At 36.3% G+C, this 15825-nt stretch overlaps 1 protein-coding gene and 1 pseudogene across 1 annotated transcript in view; both read left to right on the forward strand.

Annotated features, from left to right (window-relative positions):
• The window catches only part of TDRD3 (tudor domain containing 3), a 200885-nt gene that overhangs the window by 177222 nt on the left and 7838 nt on the right, over positions 1-15825 (forward strand). The gene's annotated exons all lie outside the window — the stretch shown is intronic.
• Positions 7381-9941, forward strand: LOC132413800 (trimethylguanosine synthase pseudogene; annotated as a pseudogene).

Below are 15825 nucleotides of genomic sequence, written 5' to 3' on the forward strand. Positions count from 1 at the left end.
TACAGGAGGGTGTGTGTCAGTTATATGCAAATACTATAGTACCATTTTACATAAGCACGCACAGATTTTGATATGATGGGGTAGTCCTGGAGCCAGTCACTCATGGGTATTGAAGGACAAATGTACTGTATTTGGTAAGCTAGTAGGATTTGTCTCAGTAAAGAAGATTGCCTCTGGGTTCCTTTCTTCACTGGAAGAAAAATGAACATTCTGCTAATTGACCAGATTCTCAGCCTCACTTTTGTATTACATTGGTTATTGACACCAATAATTGTAAAATCACTTTGTAAATGTAGAGTGCCACATCAAGGCTCGTTTAGCCTTATGTGTTCTCAACCTCTGTAACTCTCTAGAATAATGCAAATTGCTTGACTCAAACCAATAAAAGAGAAACTGTGTTGTATGTGACATTATAAAGAATGGAACTTTACACTTGTGAAGGAGTAATGATAGCTAACTTTATTGAACACTTAATGTTGTACCCAACATTATTCTAAGCTCTTTACTTAACACTAATTTATTTAAAGTATAGTAGCTGCTTATTGATAGTGTAGCCATTTCAGGGTAGTTCATTCTCTCATTGAGTGATTCATAGTAGGCGGTGCTCAGAGTAGATAGCATTGTGGATAATTTGTGTTTTATAGTAAGAACTATAGCACCTAAATGATATCACATCCATTTTGTTTTATAATTTCATGATGTATTTAAAATGTAAATGAGATGGAAAGCACTTGATTTTGATCTATTTATATAAGCCTTGTAAAAGTTTAACATGATAGGCAATTCTCTCCTTCAGCCTCTGTATCTACTGGGATGTGTGGAAAGAGCATGGATTTTAGAGTCCAGCATAACCTGGGCAAGATACATAATCTTTTGGTTGTCTTAAAGAACATAGTAGCTCCTCAATAAATATATTGTTCAGTCATCAAATGATTGAAATGCCTGGCACATAGGTTCTTAATTACTTTTGTTTCCATTTCTTTAGTTTTCCTTCAAGGATTTAGAAATAGCAGCCTCCCTTATTGTTCACTTCCTCAGAGTAATATTTGTTGACCCTTGACTGCCACAGCAATTACTGATTGGAACTTCCAGATCAGGAGTTGGGAAGGAAACTGAAACTGCTTCCTTGTACCATCTTTTTCTTTGAATTAATTTTTTTTCCTTTTATATTTCCTGTTAAAGTTTTCTTTTCTGTTTGAATGTTACTAGGATAACAGAGTTTTGTATTAAGAGTCTTACAATATAGCCCTAATAGAAAAATTCACAAGTCTTTTAAAGTAAACTAGTTTTTCTCATAAAGTGAAAGAACTGCGTTCCCTTTAAGCTAATAGTATTGCCTGCAAAGTTATAAAAATTTCCATCATTTTCTTTCGCACTTTTGAAATCCTATGGTTTATAACAGCCTTCATAAATTGGCGACTTCCATCCCAGCTCTGACACAGAGCTTTTCAGCCTGTCCTTCTGTCTGTGTACGTGCTGCTTGACATTGACAGGATTCTTGTCAAAATGGGGCTTTTGCATAAATTAGTGTTTAACCCTGGACAGGCTTTTCCTCCTCATTTCAATACAGCTTTTAAGAGACTGTGCTGCTCTTATCCATAGATAATGAAAGTGAAATTTGACTATTTTATCATGCATTTTACACTCTGAAGGAGTACCATAAACTTTACTAGTCTTATTTATTTTTCTTTTTTTAAAAAAATGTATTTATTTATTTATTTTTGGCTGCATTGGGTCTTTGTTGCTGTGTGCGGGCTTTCTCTAGTTGCTGCAGGAGGGGGCTACTCTTCGTTGTGGTTCATGCGTTTCTCATTGCCATGGCTTTTCTTGTTGCAGAGCATGGGCGCTAGGCACACGGGCTCAGTAGTTGTGGCTCATGGGCTCCAGAGCGCAGGCTCAGTAGTTGTGGCATATGGGCTTAGTTGCTCTGCGGCATGTAGGATCTTCCAGGACCAGGGCTCGTACCCATGTCCCCTGCATTGGCAGGAAGATTCTTAACCACTGCGCCACCAGGGAAGTCCTCTTACTGATTTCTCATTAAGCCCTAATTAGTAATTCTCAGTGTTACCAATTCTTGTACAATATAGACACCATCACTGATAGCCTACTGTCCCTTCTTGTCCAGAGGACCTATTTGCCTTACTTTTTATTTTAATAAGCAGCTTACATTGTATGTGGGGGAGAAAGTGAGAGGAAGGGGAAGGAGTTTCGAGTTGCATAAAGGAGTACACTTTAAATAATCTTATGGATGAATTTAGAAGTTTTAAAAAGTTAATTGTTTTACCTTAATACTTTCCAGAAGGTACATATTAAGCATTGTGGATAATTTGTGTTTTACAGTAAGAACTGTAGCACCTAAATGATATCACATCCATTTTGTTTTATTAATTTTATGATGTATTTAAAATGTAAATTTTGATCTATTTGTATAAGCACTTGATTTTGATCTATTTCTTGGGTATTTGAAGCACCCAAGAAAATCTTTTGACTCTAATGCAGAGACTTTGTACCTTCCTGATTTTTTCTTACCATCATTGTTCCAGCCATGACTGAATGGAGAAGGAACAATAGCTTCATTCTTGAACTACAAGAATATTTACATATTCAGTAGGAACAAACATTTATTTGCTTTTCCTTTGGGTATGATGATGAGCAAATTATTCTCCATAGTATATTATCAGTTCCCCCAGCCTCTGTTGAACATCTCAGATGTTTCAGGTGTGGAATTACATGTGACTAAAAACATGGTTCCTGAATTTCAATAAACCTAGAAATAGTATTATTACAGCAAAATATAATATGTTTAGTAGCCTTAATTAAATCAGGTGATATGTACTGTCTAATTTTTCTTTACCTAAGTTGATGGAAATGAGTTTATCTCCCTTATTATTCTTGGAGAAAAGCTTTGTGATACCTTTTCTTTCTTCAACAGTCTAACCATCAAAAATGATTGAGAAGAGAAGCTAAGCTTGGAAAGAAAATGATTTCTTTTAAAAAAAGCTAACTCTTCATATACCGAACATTTTGAAATCTCAACATGAGGGAAAAAACCTCATAAATTTAAGCATACTAAGAGTAATTTATACTTAGTTAACAGAAAGATGATATGTTATATCTTTACCAACATATTGAAATAATTAGAATAAATGATTGAGAATGTGAAGATTGGAGTTCCTTCTATACAATGCCTGCTTATAACTGGAACATATACGCCAGGCACCATATATGTCTGTGTTAGCTGATTTAATAACTACAGGAACCCTATGAAATAATTATTAGTATTCCCACTTAATACACATGAAAAAGTACAAATCCAAGTTCAGAGCCATTAAGAAACTTGCCTAAAATCATAGAGCTAATAAGTTGTAGAGCTGATGTTCAGTTTGCAGACTTGCTGACATCATAGCACATGATTTTACACTTTACCTGTAAATGGAGATAAATGATACCAACCTACTTTTTGTATAATGTATATAAAAATTTCATCATAGCAGTAAGTTTGTACTCAATATGTGATACACAGTTTTGGTAAAGTAACTATCAACTATTTAGTTCATTCAGTCTTAATTCTCTCTTTAAAATTTAGAGAATTTTAAATTGAGAAGCAAAGATGTATATGCAAGAGGTATTTCTCAAGGGGCTAGAAAATATTTTACAAAGAGTAGAAAAAGAATCAACCTATTCCTTTAACCTACAGTTCTATTCCTAAGAGCTTAATCTTATACTGTGAATCTCCTTTTATCTTCTAAATTTCACTGGAATCTAGTTTCAGGGTTAAACTACATTTTAGCCACCCATGTATGTTTTAGGTGGTAATCCTCCAATTTCCACTAGGCAAAAAAAAAAAAACTAACAAATTACCAAGATAATTTTATTTTAGAAAAACTGACTTAATATTATATAGTTATTCAGAACACCAATGATAAAACTATGCCAAAGTAATTAGTATCTTTCAATAGTGCATATATTCAATTACAGTTAAATTTAAAACTTTAGGTTGGGAAAATAATTCTCTTCAAATATACAATGAAATAGACCTGGGAGTAGGTTATAGACATTTCGTTTGTTGACAAGTACAGTATGAGCAAGGAATGATCAAGCAGCTGCTAAAAACATTAAAGCAAGGTCAGATTGCACTAATGATTATATAGAGTTTGCTCATCATGGAAAATAGTAGTATTATGTTGCAAGCAGACCATACATGCAATATTATTCTGAATACTAGGTTACATAGAATAGTAAATATTAAAATGTATAAAGGAAAATATGATCAAGATGATGGGAGATAGTGGAAATAATGGTATTTGACAAATGATTCCAGGAACTGAGTCTTTTGATTTTAGAAAATAGAAGACTAAGAGAAAGGCATAATACTTGTTTTAAAATAATTTAAAATCTTCCATATGGCAAAGGACATAGGCTTAACTAGAAAGCCCGGGTAGTTTGCACTTTCTAGAGAAGGATACAAAGGAGTGGGGTTGGCTGCCTGAGAAAGCCTTAGCATCCTTCACTTATTTGAAGGAGACAGAACCATCACACCACCGGTGTGTGATGTGTGGGGATGAATTTTGTACCTTGTAGATCAGATCATTGACTCCTGGGGCACCTCACAATTCTTAAACTACAGCTTTTATTAACTAGCCTGATAAAGACTTTTAAACATATTTTCTTCATGTTTCACTAAAGAGAAATCATTTTACTTCATTATGCAGACATTGTTAATATGGGTTGCTGGGTATGTATGGGATTTAAATGTGAAAATGATTATTACATTGTAATCTTATAGATAACTATAAATAATTTATAAATAACTATAAATAATCTTATAGATAGCTGCTATAAGATTCAAAATTTTAATTCTTTTCCTGTCAATCTTATGTTCCTTAGGGGTGAAAACATTAGCAAATGATTTTATTTTCTGTACTGTTAGATATTGCAAACCTTTTCTTAAAGTTATATAAAGCATGTCAAGTCGTCTCCTTTCCCTACTCCAACACTCAGTACTTTTTAATAGCAAAGATCTGGCCTGTATTTTATCAATTTGACATGGAGTTTTTTTTTCTAATTCTGTTTCTTTAGCCTGTATTACAGGTCACTGAAGCACACCATAAGTACTTGTCTCAAGTGGTCAGTTACATAAAATGTACTGGGCTGACTGTTTTAGAATAAAAAGCAGTCTGGCACTATGATGTGGTAATTATTACTTTCAGAGAAAGAATTAGTTAATTCATTCTTAAAGTATATTGTATTAGTTACAAATTTAAGATGTAAAAATGGTATAACTTATGAGGGAGTGAAATGATTAACCACTTGTGATTAGTGCTCATAAGTTTTAACCGTAAAATATTCTAAAACATATTTGCTCAATTAGCATATTTGGGAAAGCAGTTGCTTTTGCAAGGGTAATTTATAGGCAATCACCTGAAAACATATCAACAGGCATAGATAAGCATTTTTCATTATTAATCATCATTGCTATACCTCTGCTGTTTAAATAGTGTTTCTGTTTTTTATGACATTTGATAAAATTTTAAGGGTATGGTCTTGGTATTAAGGCAAGATGTTCAAAGAGGTTAATCACGTTTATTTTTAGCTTTTTCTTAAAATATTCATATTTTAAGCAAATAATATCTTTAACTTTTGATTAATCATTTTCAGTAATGTGTCTTTGCTAATTTTCTCCTTTTGTTTGTTTTATTTGCCCTTTTTCTCTATAATTAAAAAAGAAGACCTCTTCCTAAAAGAAACAAAAACAGTGGTAACAATGGAATGATTTATAATGTGAAATCATTAGTTTTTGTGTATAGATGTTTTTCAAATTTCTGAAGAAATAAAAGGCAAGCAGGTGACAAGAGTCTTTCTCCTTGCATTGGCTCTTTCATTTTCTTCAGTGGCTTTTCCACTTTCCTTATCTGACAAAAGCAATTTGAGGAATATTCTTAACAGCAAACCTGATTTTTAGCAAAATCTGTGAGTCTTGATAGTTCAATTGAAGTGAGCATGTATATATTACTGTCAAAGAATTACTTAATTCAGAATAATAGACAACGTATATGGCTTATTTGCTAAACTCTTTTTGGGTATTATCTCATGTAATGCTCCTTGTAAACCTATGAGTTGATTACTGCTGTCTATGTGAGAAAACTGAGATGTAGAGAAGTTGAGTAACACATCTAGGAAGTGGCGGAGTCTAAACTCAGACTAAGATCTGACCTAACAGACTGAGGTCTTAAATACCAATGCCATGATAAGGTATCTCTCAAGGGAATCTGAGTAGATTGGCATCTTTTGGAGCAGAAATATGCTTCCTACCCTGACTTCTGGACAAGCTTTGGAATCTATTTAACCTTTAGCTTTAAAAGAGGAAATGAGTTGGAGAGAGGTACACATTTTTACAAATCATATATTCATTCTTTGGACTTCACTATGGCATTTCAACAAAGATGCTGACCATTAAATGTTTATACTAGCCTCAGGGCAGAAGCCATCTACTTATTTAAAATTAATCTTTAGCCAGCTATTAGAAAAAAATAAGCAAAACTGTCTGAAGCAAGAAATGTAAAATATACACTATGTGATGCCATGAAAAGAACTTTGGAGTGGACAGCCCAGGGGTCTTATTGAAGCATGGCCACTTACATAACTTTGGGTAAGTTACTCTGAGCCTTAGCTTGTTCATCTGTAGAAGGATGAGATTAAGTAATTCAAAGCATTGTTGCAAGGATTAAATGAGATAAAATGCCAGGCACATAGTAGAATAATCATTCCCCTTTTTTCTATTCCAAGTTTTAAAGAAAGTTGGGTGTGTTTTTGATGGAAGAGTATCAGTACTTTTATTATTTGAAGTTTGAAAAGGGTGACATTTTCTAGTCTCTTTTTTGTATTATATTCTCCTAGTTGAAATATGGATGCAGCCTTTTGATGTTGAGTTGCATTTTCTTGAGTGTCTAAGCTGCCAAAAATATTTTGTTTACTTTGTATTAAATAGTAGAAGATCTTAACGATGTTAGAGGAAAGACAATGGTGGATAGTACTGTATTTGCTTTAACTGTCATTGAAACATCCAGTTTTCTTCCATGTTAAAGTTTAGTTGTCTTATTTAGGTAGTGCTTTAGTTGGCAGAGTACAGAATAAAACCCTTGAGGTAGGGATTCAGATGATTTCCTAATATCTGATAGAATCATCAATAATCCTTACCTAATTCTTATGTAACTTTAGAGAATATCCTCTTTTCTAAAAAGAGAATATCAGAACACAGTGAAATGTCTCAGAGTTCTCCTGAAACATTGTATTGCCGTTCCTCCCTGGCAGCCAGGCACGCCTCCAGTCCTCCCCTCGGTCCCCAGCAGCGGAACAGCGGCTGGGAGGCCTTCCGGCGCTGTTTGCGGCGTGGCCGCCTCCTCTGCGGCGCTACGACGTACTGCGAGAAGTGGAGCTCCGGGGTGGAGATGTGTCTCTTCCTTGAAGACCTGCGGGAGGGCTCCTGCATCCTCTGCCTCTGCTCCAGGGCGTTTGTGGAAGATCGGAAATTGTGCAGTTTGGGATTAAAAGGCTACTACGTTAAAGACGATGGCAACAGTGCAGGAGAGCAAGCTACAGAAGAGGAAGAAGGTGGTCGTCCCCAGGGCACTGCAGAGTCACGTGACAGCAAAGACGTAGGCCCAGATGAAAGTGAACTTGATTCTGAGGCTGAACTCATGAGAAGTATGGGACTGCCACTTCAGTGTGGTAGGGTGTCTGCACATAAGAATTTTGAGGTATCTATGAATACTAGAAACAAAGTTTAAAAAGAGAAAAAACATCAAAAGAAGTACTTAGATGAAATTAAGAGAGAATCTTGGAGACAAGAATGTGCGGAAGATGACATTTTGGCTTCAGATTCAGATGATCCATCTTCATCTGAGAATGAGAACACCAGAAGGTATAAACTTCGAACCAAAAAAGACATTGAAGGTGAGAATCTTCCTGCTGAAAATACATTATCTCCAAAGCTGGAAATTACGGAGCTCTGGGAGAAGTACTGGAAGGAATACCAGGGGGAACTGCTGTGGCAAAGCTGGCAAGAAAAGCATGCAGGTCAGACGCCGTCCTCAGAACCCTGGAACATCCCTAATACAGAGGCGGAATGGGAGCAGCATTATAGCCAGCTGTATTGGTATTATTTGGAACAGTTTCAGTATTGGGAAGCTCAGGGTTGGACTTTTCATGCTTCACAAAGCTGTGATACAGATACTTGTGTGTCTAAAACAGTAGTTGACAACAAGAAAGACGAAAATCGCACGAAAGCAGATGAACTTTCTTCTCCATCTTCATCAATGGATAGCGAAAGCTCTAGTTCAAGTGATAAAGATCATAATGAAATTCTTGATGGACTTAGTAATGTAAGTCTGAATTCAGAGGATGTAGAACAGAGCCGATTAGATCCCTCTGTGAGTTGTGATGGACAGCAGAAGAGAATGCCTTGCTTAGGGCCAAAGTGAACCATGTAATGGAGGAAGCAAGGAAAGCAGCTTGTCTGGGAACAGAAGCACAAGCCAACCAGCTCAGGATTCACAAGAGTCATCAGAAGCAAACACAATCACAGACAGACCACACCTCATCGGCACTGATGGAGATGAGAGTGGCAAAGATCCACCTGAACAGAAGCCAAGCAAATTCAAGAGGAGCCACGAACTGGACATTGATGAAAACCCAGATTCAGACTTTGATGTCGACGGTTCCCTTCTAGGATTCAAGCATGGCTCAGGACAAAAATATGGTGGAATTTCAAATTTCAGTCACCGGCGGGTCAAGTATCCACACAAGAATGTGAAGTACAAGTCAAAGTACTTGGACATGAGAAGACAAATCAATATGAAAAACAAACACATCTTCTTCACTGAAGAGCCAGGAAAAACTCTTTTCAAGAAAAGCAAAACTTTGAATAAGGTAGAAAAATTCCTAAAATGGGTAATGAACCAATGCATGAGGAAGCATCGCAGGAGTCAGTTTCTCATAACAACGTTCAAGATACTTGCACAAGCAGTGGTTCAGAGGAACAAGAAGTGTCTGTTGAAAAAGGGGATGACCCACCGGAGACGAGTGAGCCAGAACCTGGAAAGCGTCGTGCCATGTCTTCAGCTGGGGAAGTGGTAACAGAGAAAACTGACAGGGACAGCACAGAAGCAGCAGTGACAGATGAGGGTGACTGCCCCACCAAGGCTGCACCAGACCGTCTTCAGGTAGAAGCCGAAGCTGAAAATAAAAAGAAGAAGAAGAAGAGCAAGAACAGAAAGGGAATTGGTCTGCCTCCGGAGATCACTGCTGTGCCCGAGCTGGCAAAGTACTGGGCCCAGAGATACAGGCTCTTCTCCCGCTTTGACGATGGAATTAAATTAGACAGAGAGGGCTGGTTTTCAGTTACACCTGAGATCGCTGAGCACATTGCTGGCAGGGTCAGCCCGTCCTTCCACTGTGACACCGTAGTCAACGCATTTTGTGGAGTTGGAGGAAATACCATTCAGTTTGCCTTAACAGGAAAGAGAGTGATCACCATTGATATTGATCCTGTTAAGATCGATCTTGCTCACAGTAATGCAGAAATTTATGGGGTAGCAGACAAGATTGAGTTCATCTGTGGAGATTTCCTGCAGCTGGCTTCTCGTTTAAAGGCTGATGTCGTGTTTCTCAGCCCTCCTTGGGGAGGACCACACTACACCACCGCCGAGATCTTCGACATCAGCACCATGATGTCTCCTGATGGCTTAGAAATTTTTCAGACTTTCCCAGAAGATCACTAATAATATCATTTATTTTCTTCCAAGAAGTGCTAATATCGACCAGGTGGCGTCCTTGGCTGGGCCTGAGGGCAAGTGGAAATAGAACAAAACTTTAATAATAGATTGAAGGCAATCACTGCTTATTTGGGGGAACTGATCCGCAGATCAGCCTCTGAATCATAAGTGAGGTGGTATAGAGATCAAAAGATCATAGCGGTCAGAACACTATTCACTTGGAATTTCTTCTCTGTATTCACTGACACTTTGTACCCATAGTAAAATGGGTATTTGTACCCTAATACACTTTTTGCCCACATTGATGCAGTACCATCCGGAATTTGCTTTTAAACATCCATTTATTTTATAAAGTTAGTGTTTTTTAAGTTTCTATTGAAAAAAATATGAAATATATTTTGTAATATAGAAGTTTATATTCTTTTTCTATTAAAATGGCAGTGAAAGGAAGAAAAAAAAAAACATTATATTCTCAGCCATGCATTTTGGACCAGTTGCTTAGTAGTTAGATTTTGAATCCTATTTTGTTTCTTGTCTTGAATCAGTGTGGTTTTTTTAATTAAATTTTATTTTTTTATACAGCAGGTTCTTATTAGTTATCCATTTTATATATATTACTGTATATATGTCAATTCCACTCTCCTAATTCATCACACCAACACCACTACCCCCGCCACTGCCCCCCTTGGTGTCCATACGTTTGTTCTCTACATCTGTGTCTCTGTTTCTGCCCTGCAAACCGGTTGATCTGTACCATTTTTCTAGGTTCCACATATATGCGTTAATGTACAATATTTGTTTTTTTCTTTGTGACTTACTTCACTCTATATGACAGTCACTAGATCCATCCACGTCTCTACAAATGACCCAATTTCATTCCTTTTTATGGCTGAGTAATATTCCATTGTGTATATGTACCACATCTTCTTTATCCGTTCGTCTGTCGATGGGCATTTAGGTTGCTTCCATGACCTGGCTATTGTAAATAGCGCTGCAATGAACATTGGGGTGCATGTGTCTTTTTGAATTATGGTTTTCTCTGGGTATATATGCCCAGTAGTGGGGTTGCTGGGTCATATGGTAATTCTATTTTTAGTTTTTTAAGGAACCTCCGTACTGTTCTCCATAGTGGCTGTATCAATTTACATTCCCACCAACAGTGCAAGAGGGTTCCCTTTTCTCCACACCCTCTCCAGCATTTGTTGTTTGTAGATTTTCTGATGACGCCCATTCTAACTGGTGTGAGGTGATAGCTCATTGTAGTTTTGATTTGCATTTCTCTAGTAACTAGTGATGTTGAGCAGCTTTTCATGTGTCTCTTGGCCATCTGTATGTCTTCTTTGGAGAAATGTCTATTTAGGTCTTCTGCTGATTTTTTGATTGGGTTGTTTGTTTTTTTAATATTGAGCTACATGAGCTGTTTATATATTTTAGAGATTAATCCTTTGCCCATTGATTCATTTGCAAATATTTTCTCCCATTCTGAGGGTTGTCTTTTCGTCTTGTTTGTAGTTTCCTTTGCTTTGCAAAAGTGTTTAAGTTTCATTAGGTCCCATTTGTTTATTTTTGTTTTTATTTCCATTACTCTAGGAGGTGGATCAAAAAGATCTTGCTGTGATTTATGTCAAAGAATGTTCTTCCAAAGTTTTCCTCTAAGAGTTTTATAGTGTCTGGTCTTACATTTAGGTCTCTAATCCATTTTGAGTTTATTTTTGTGTATGGTGTTAGGGAGTGTTCTAATTTCATTCTTTTACTTGTAGCAGTGTGGGGTTTTTTTCTGCCACAAAATATTTGGTTAAAATAAATTATTACCGGACCTGGTATATTAAACAGATTATCTTAGCGCTGCTCTGAGGGAAAGAGGGATTATAATTCTGCATTACACTTTATTCTAAAATGGTATCTTATTTCACTCAAAGTTTCAAAAACAGATAAATTAGTTTATTAGCATAAAATTTGCTTATTTTGCTTATGTTTAATGAAGGCTGAGATTTTTATTTTTCCCCATTTAGGTATAGAAGGTGAGTTTGTATTGTCAAATGAGAAATTTAATTCATAGAAGTCAAAAGCAGGGTTTAGATTTTCCCTGTGATAAAACGCAAAGACAACGGTCTCTGAACTGAGTCAGGGGCCTGTGTTCCCGTTCCTGTTCTTTCAGCAGTTCATTTTCTTATATTAATCAAGCCACTCAACCTAGCTGGTTCCTAGTGTACAGCAGAGGTTGAACCAGGTTGGGTTTTAGTTTTTGTGCTTTAGGGGTTACAGAACTTGGAAGAACTAAAGAAGAGAAAGCCAAGGGGATACTGTATGTAAAAACACCCACTGTAACCTGAGCCCATCTATTTTATATTGGAATTCTGTATAAAATTTCATTTGAAAGAAGAGTGTCACATTTACCCCAAAAATAGATGATGATTTTTAAAATTTAAATTTGCTCAATTAGATTATCCCCAAATCCTCTTCCAATTCTGGCATTCACTGTGTCTGTATTTCTTGTCCTCATTACTTGGAAGCATAGTGTGAAGGGCAGACAGGACTATGAATCAGAAGACCTACTAACTCAGGTTATGGTACTAATTACCTGAGCAAATTATAGCTTCTTAGTTTTTTGGACTAACTGTTCTTTACAGAAACTATCTGTTTTGTAGTCTGTGGTTCCAGGCTACCACAGACAGACCCAGTTTATTTTGTCGTGGAGTTGTAAATATGGAATTGGAATATATTTTTAAACAAGAATAATTGGTAAACTAAGGTCAGTGTTAATCATAATACTTGACTCCTGTAGGCACAGCTGTTATCCATAATCTTCAATTACTTTATTACTATCCAATTTTCAGTTGCTCTAATATAATAGAATATTAGTATAATTGATCTAAAATAGATTACTTAAAATATTTTAAGTTCTACTATTGGAATCCATTACATGAATTTTTGTTTTTGTTTTTGAATGGGGCAGAGGTACTTTATTTCATTACTTGGACTAAAAAGTAAAATCAAAGGTCAGAGTTTTCCAGTGGAAACCAAGAGGAAATGTTATGAATATCCAAGGTATAATCAAAATTATATATACAACCTAGAGCCAATTCAGAGAGCTCAATAATCTTCAAAGTGGTTTTCATACATTAATTAATGCTGATGGCATCCCAAGGGTGAAAGAAATTTAATTCTCATATTTTAGTTATGGATAACCACAGGAAGACTCTGAATGGATCAAGATGTGCCATTTTAATAAGGCAGGTCAACAAATATTTCATCAAATATCTACCACATCAGCAATATATGAGGCGCAAAGTATCCCACTGATGTGGCCTACTTTACAGCCTGTTTTTTTGTTTGTTTGTTTTAGACTTTATTTTATAGAGGAGTTTTAGATTCACAGCAAAACTGAGAGGGGTATGGGATTTCCCACATACTCTTCGCCCCCACACATGCATAGCTTCTCCCGTTTATCAACATCCCCCACCATCTATCCGTTGTACATATGTTACAATTGATAGACCTACATTAACTCATCATTATTTTCCAGAGCCCATAGTTTACATTAGGGTTCACTCATGGTGTGCATTGGGTTTGGACAAATGTATTGGGACATGTATCTACCATAATAGTATCATACAGGATAGTTTCACAGCCCTAAAAATCTTCCTGTGTTTTGCGTATTCATCCCTCCATCCCCCCTAACCCTTGGCAACCAATGATCTTTTTACTGTCCCTATTTTGCCTTTATTACATGATATTTTGGGAAAGCAGGTTTGTCTTTAAAATTATTGTTTGCTTAGGTTTTATATTAAAATTAGTTGCTATTTCTATAAACTGACTACACAAGTTAACCAGACAGGCAAAGGTGGTCTGGAAATTCATAAGTAGTTCATATGTGAATCACTCAAGGAGATATGTACTCATTAAGATTTCAGTGTTCAAAATATTCAGAGTTCAAGGATTATTGTTGAGGGTACGTTGTATACATTTTGTGTGCTGGCTTGTGTTTTTGTGACTACTGTGCAAATTGTTAAAAGGAACTGACTAGAAAAATTTTTATTAAATTTCACACAAAGTAGCTATTAGAGGTGACAATATCAGTTAGTTTTTCCAAGTTTTTTGTGAAGAGAATTGCCATCCCTGTTCCCTACTCCCACCAGTAATCAATAATCGTTTTCTCCTTACAAAGTCATTGCTGTGCAAAAATGCTGAAGAAATGGTAATGTAAGATGAGGCAATTCAGTAAGTTAAGTAAGTATGAACATGTTGCTGAAGCAGAGGAAAACATAGTGTTGTCAGCGAATAGAGACCTCCCCACAGAAGTTCCATAAACGCAGCTTTTAGGCATTAGAGACAGAGGCAGAAGAAATATCCGAAAAGGAAAACGGAAAGGGTGGCAAACCCAAACTTCCTGAATTTCAGAATTATTTTCCAGGCTGTCCTGGCACTTAGGAATAGGAAGTTTCCTCCTCCTCCATTTGCCTAGAGAGCATCCTTGGCCTCTACCTACTGGATGTAGTAGCAACTCCCCCCACCTACTCCTTCAGCTTGTAATAACCAAAAATGTCTCCAGACATTGGCTACCTCCCCTGCCCCCACACTGTGGGGTAGGGAAATCACTCCCAGTTGAGAGCCACCAGATCCACCACCTTCTTTAGAGTGGTGGTTTATATGCTTATCTGCACATCACCTTTATTTGTGGAACAGAGAACCTGACCTGTATTTAAATGTCTTTCACACCTCCTACTGAAGTATGTTCCAGGTTCGAAGTAACTGATTTACAATGAGCTTTTCCAACAGCTCATTTATAAATGAGGAAATAGTGTATTTGTCTGTATTCTCACTCAAGATGTAGTTTGTGCTATCGAGAGACTAAAAATGATATGCAGGAAAGGTGTAGTTGTGACCCGTCAAATGTGTTTTATAGGTGAAGTTGTGTATCTCCTTTTTGCATTGGTGCTATGACTCATTTTTTCCTTTCAACATATCACTTCATTCATGTTTGGTGTCACAATGATTATTGAATATGTATCTTTTCATTAAAAGGAGTAATAAACTACTAAATATTGGCATAAAAAGAGGGCACGTTTTGAATATTATTTATTTGGTATTTTAAAACCAGGTAAATCTGATAGCATGGTGAGCAAAAATCTGAGTCCCAATAAAATGGTTCTAAATCTCAAAAGCTTTGTTGAAGATGGCATTGGTCAGTTCCATTTTTGTGAACGTTATCACCAGTCTTTTAAAGAACCTTGTCTGAGTTAGAAACAAAATGGCCCTGGTCTGGACTCTTCCTCTAGTGAGCTCTGTGACTTGGGAAAATCACCTCTCTGGGTTTAGAGATTCCTCATCTGTCAAATCTAAGGGGACAGACCAGATAGCCTTCCAGGACTGTGCCAGCTCAAAATACTGTCAGATTTTTTTTAAATGTTCATGAACTGTGAAATTAATTTTTTTTTTAGTTCTAAAGCTGTTACAGAGTAGTGAAACTAAAGGAAGAAGATAAAGGTATAAATTTCATTCAAAGATGACTCCAAATAAACTGATCTATTAAATTGAGCTGTGTGTTATATGGAAAGGGGTGCTCATTCAGTGCTAAAAATTACTAGCTCTAAACTGTATGAAGTGATTTTTGTGGGTAACCAGGTTTGCCCCCGACTACTCTGTGGGAAGAATATTTCAAAGTTAAAAGAGCAAGATTGTGCCTTTGACAACTGAAAACCAAGCTGTCAGAATTATTTTTATTTTTTGCTTCCATTTTGTATAAAATGATTGTGAAGACATCAAATAATGTCAAAGAAATCTCATGGTTGGTCATCTCTATAAAACCATTTAATCGGTTATGGCTAGTATAGTCTGAGATTCTTTTATACAATATCTTTTAAACAAGATAGTTTTTCAAATAGCAATGGCACATTTATTATATAAATCCAGGTCACTCACTCAGTAAATGTAGTGTCCTACCTTTAATACTATATTTTATTGATAAAGTATATAGGTTTTTAGATGTCCTCTAACCAGTTTTGCAGCTGGGTGTGGAGAATAATAATATTCCATTCTAATTCCTAGAATA

This window comes from Delphinus delphis, chromosome 18 (genome assembly GCF_949987515.2).
Source record: "Delphinus delphis chromosome 18, mDelDel1.2, whole genome shotgun sequence".
Taxonomy (NCBI): domain Eukaryota; kingdom Metazoa; phylum Chordata; class Mammalia; order Artiodactyla; family Delphinidae; genus Delphinus; species Delphinus delphis.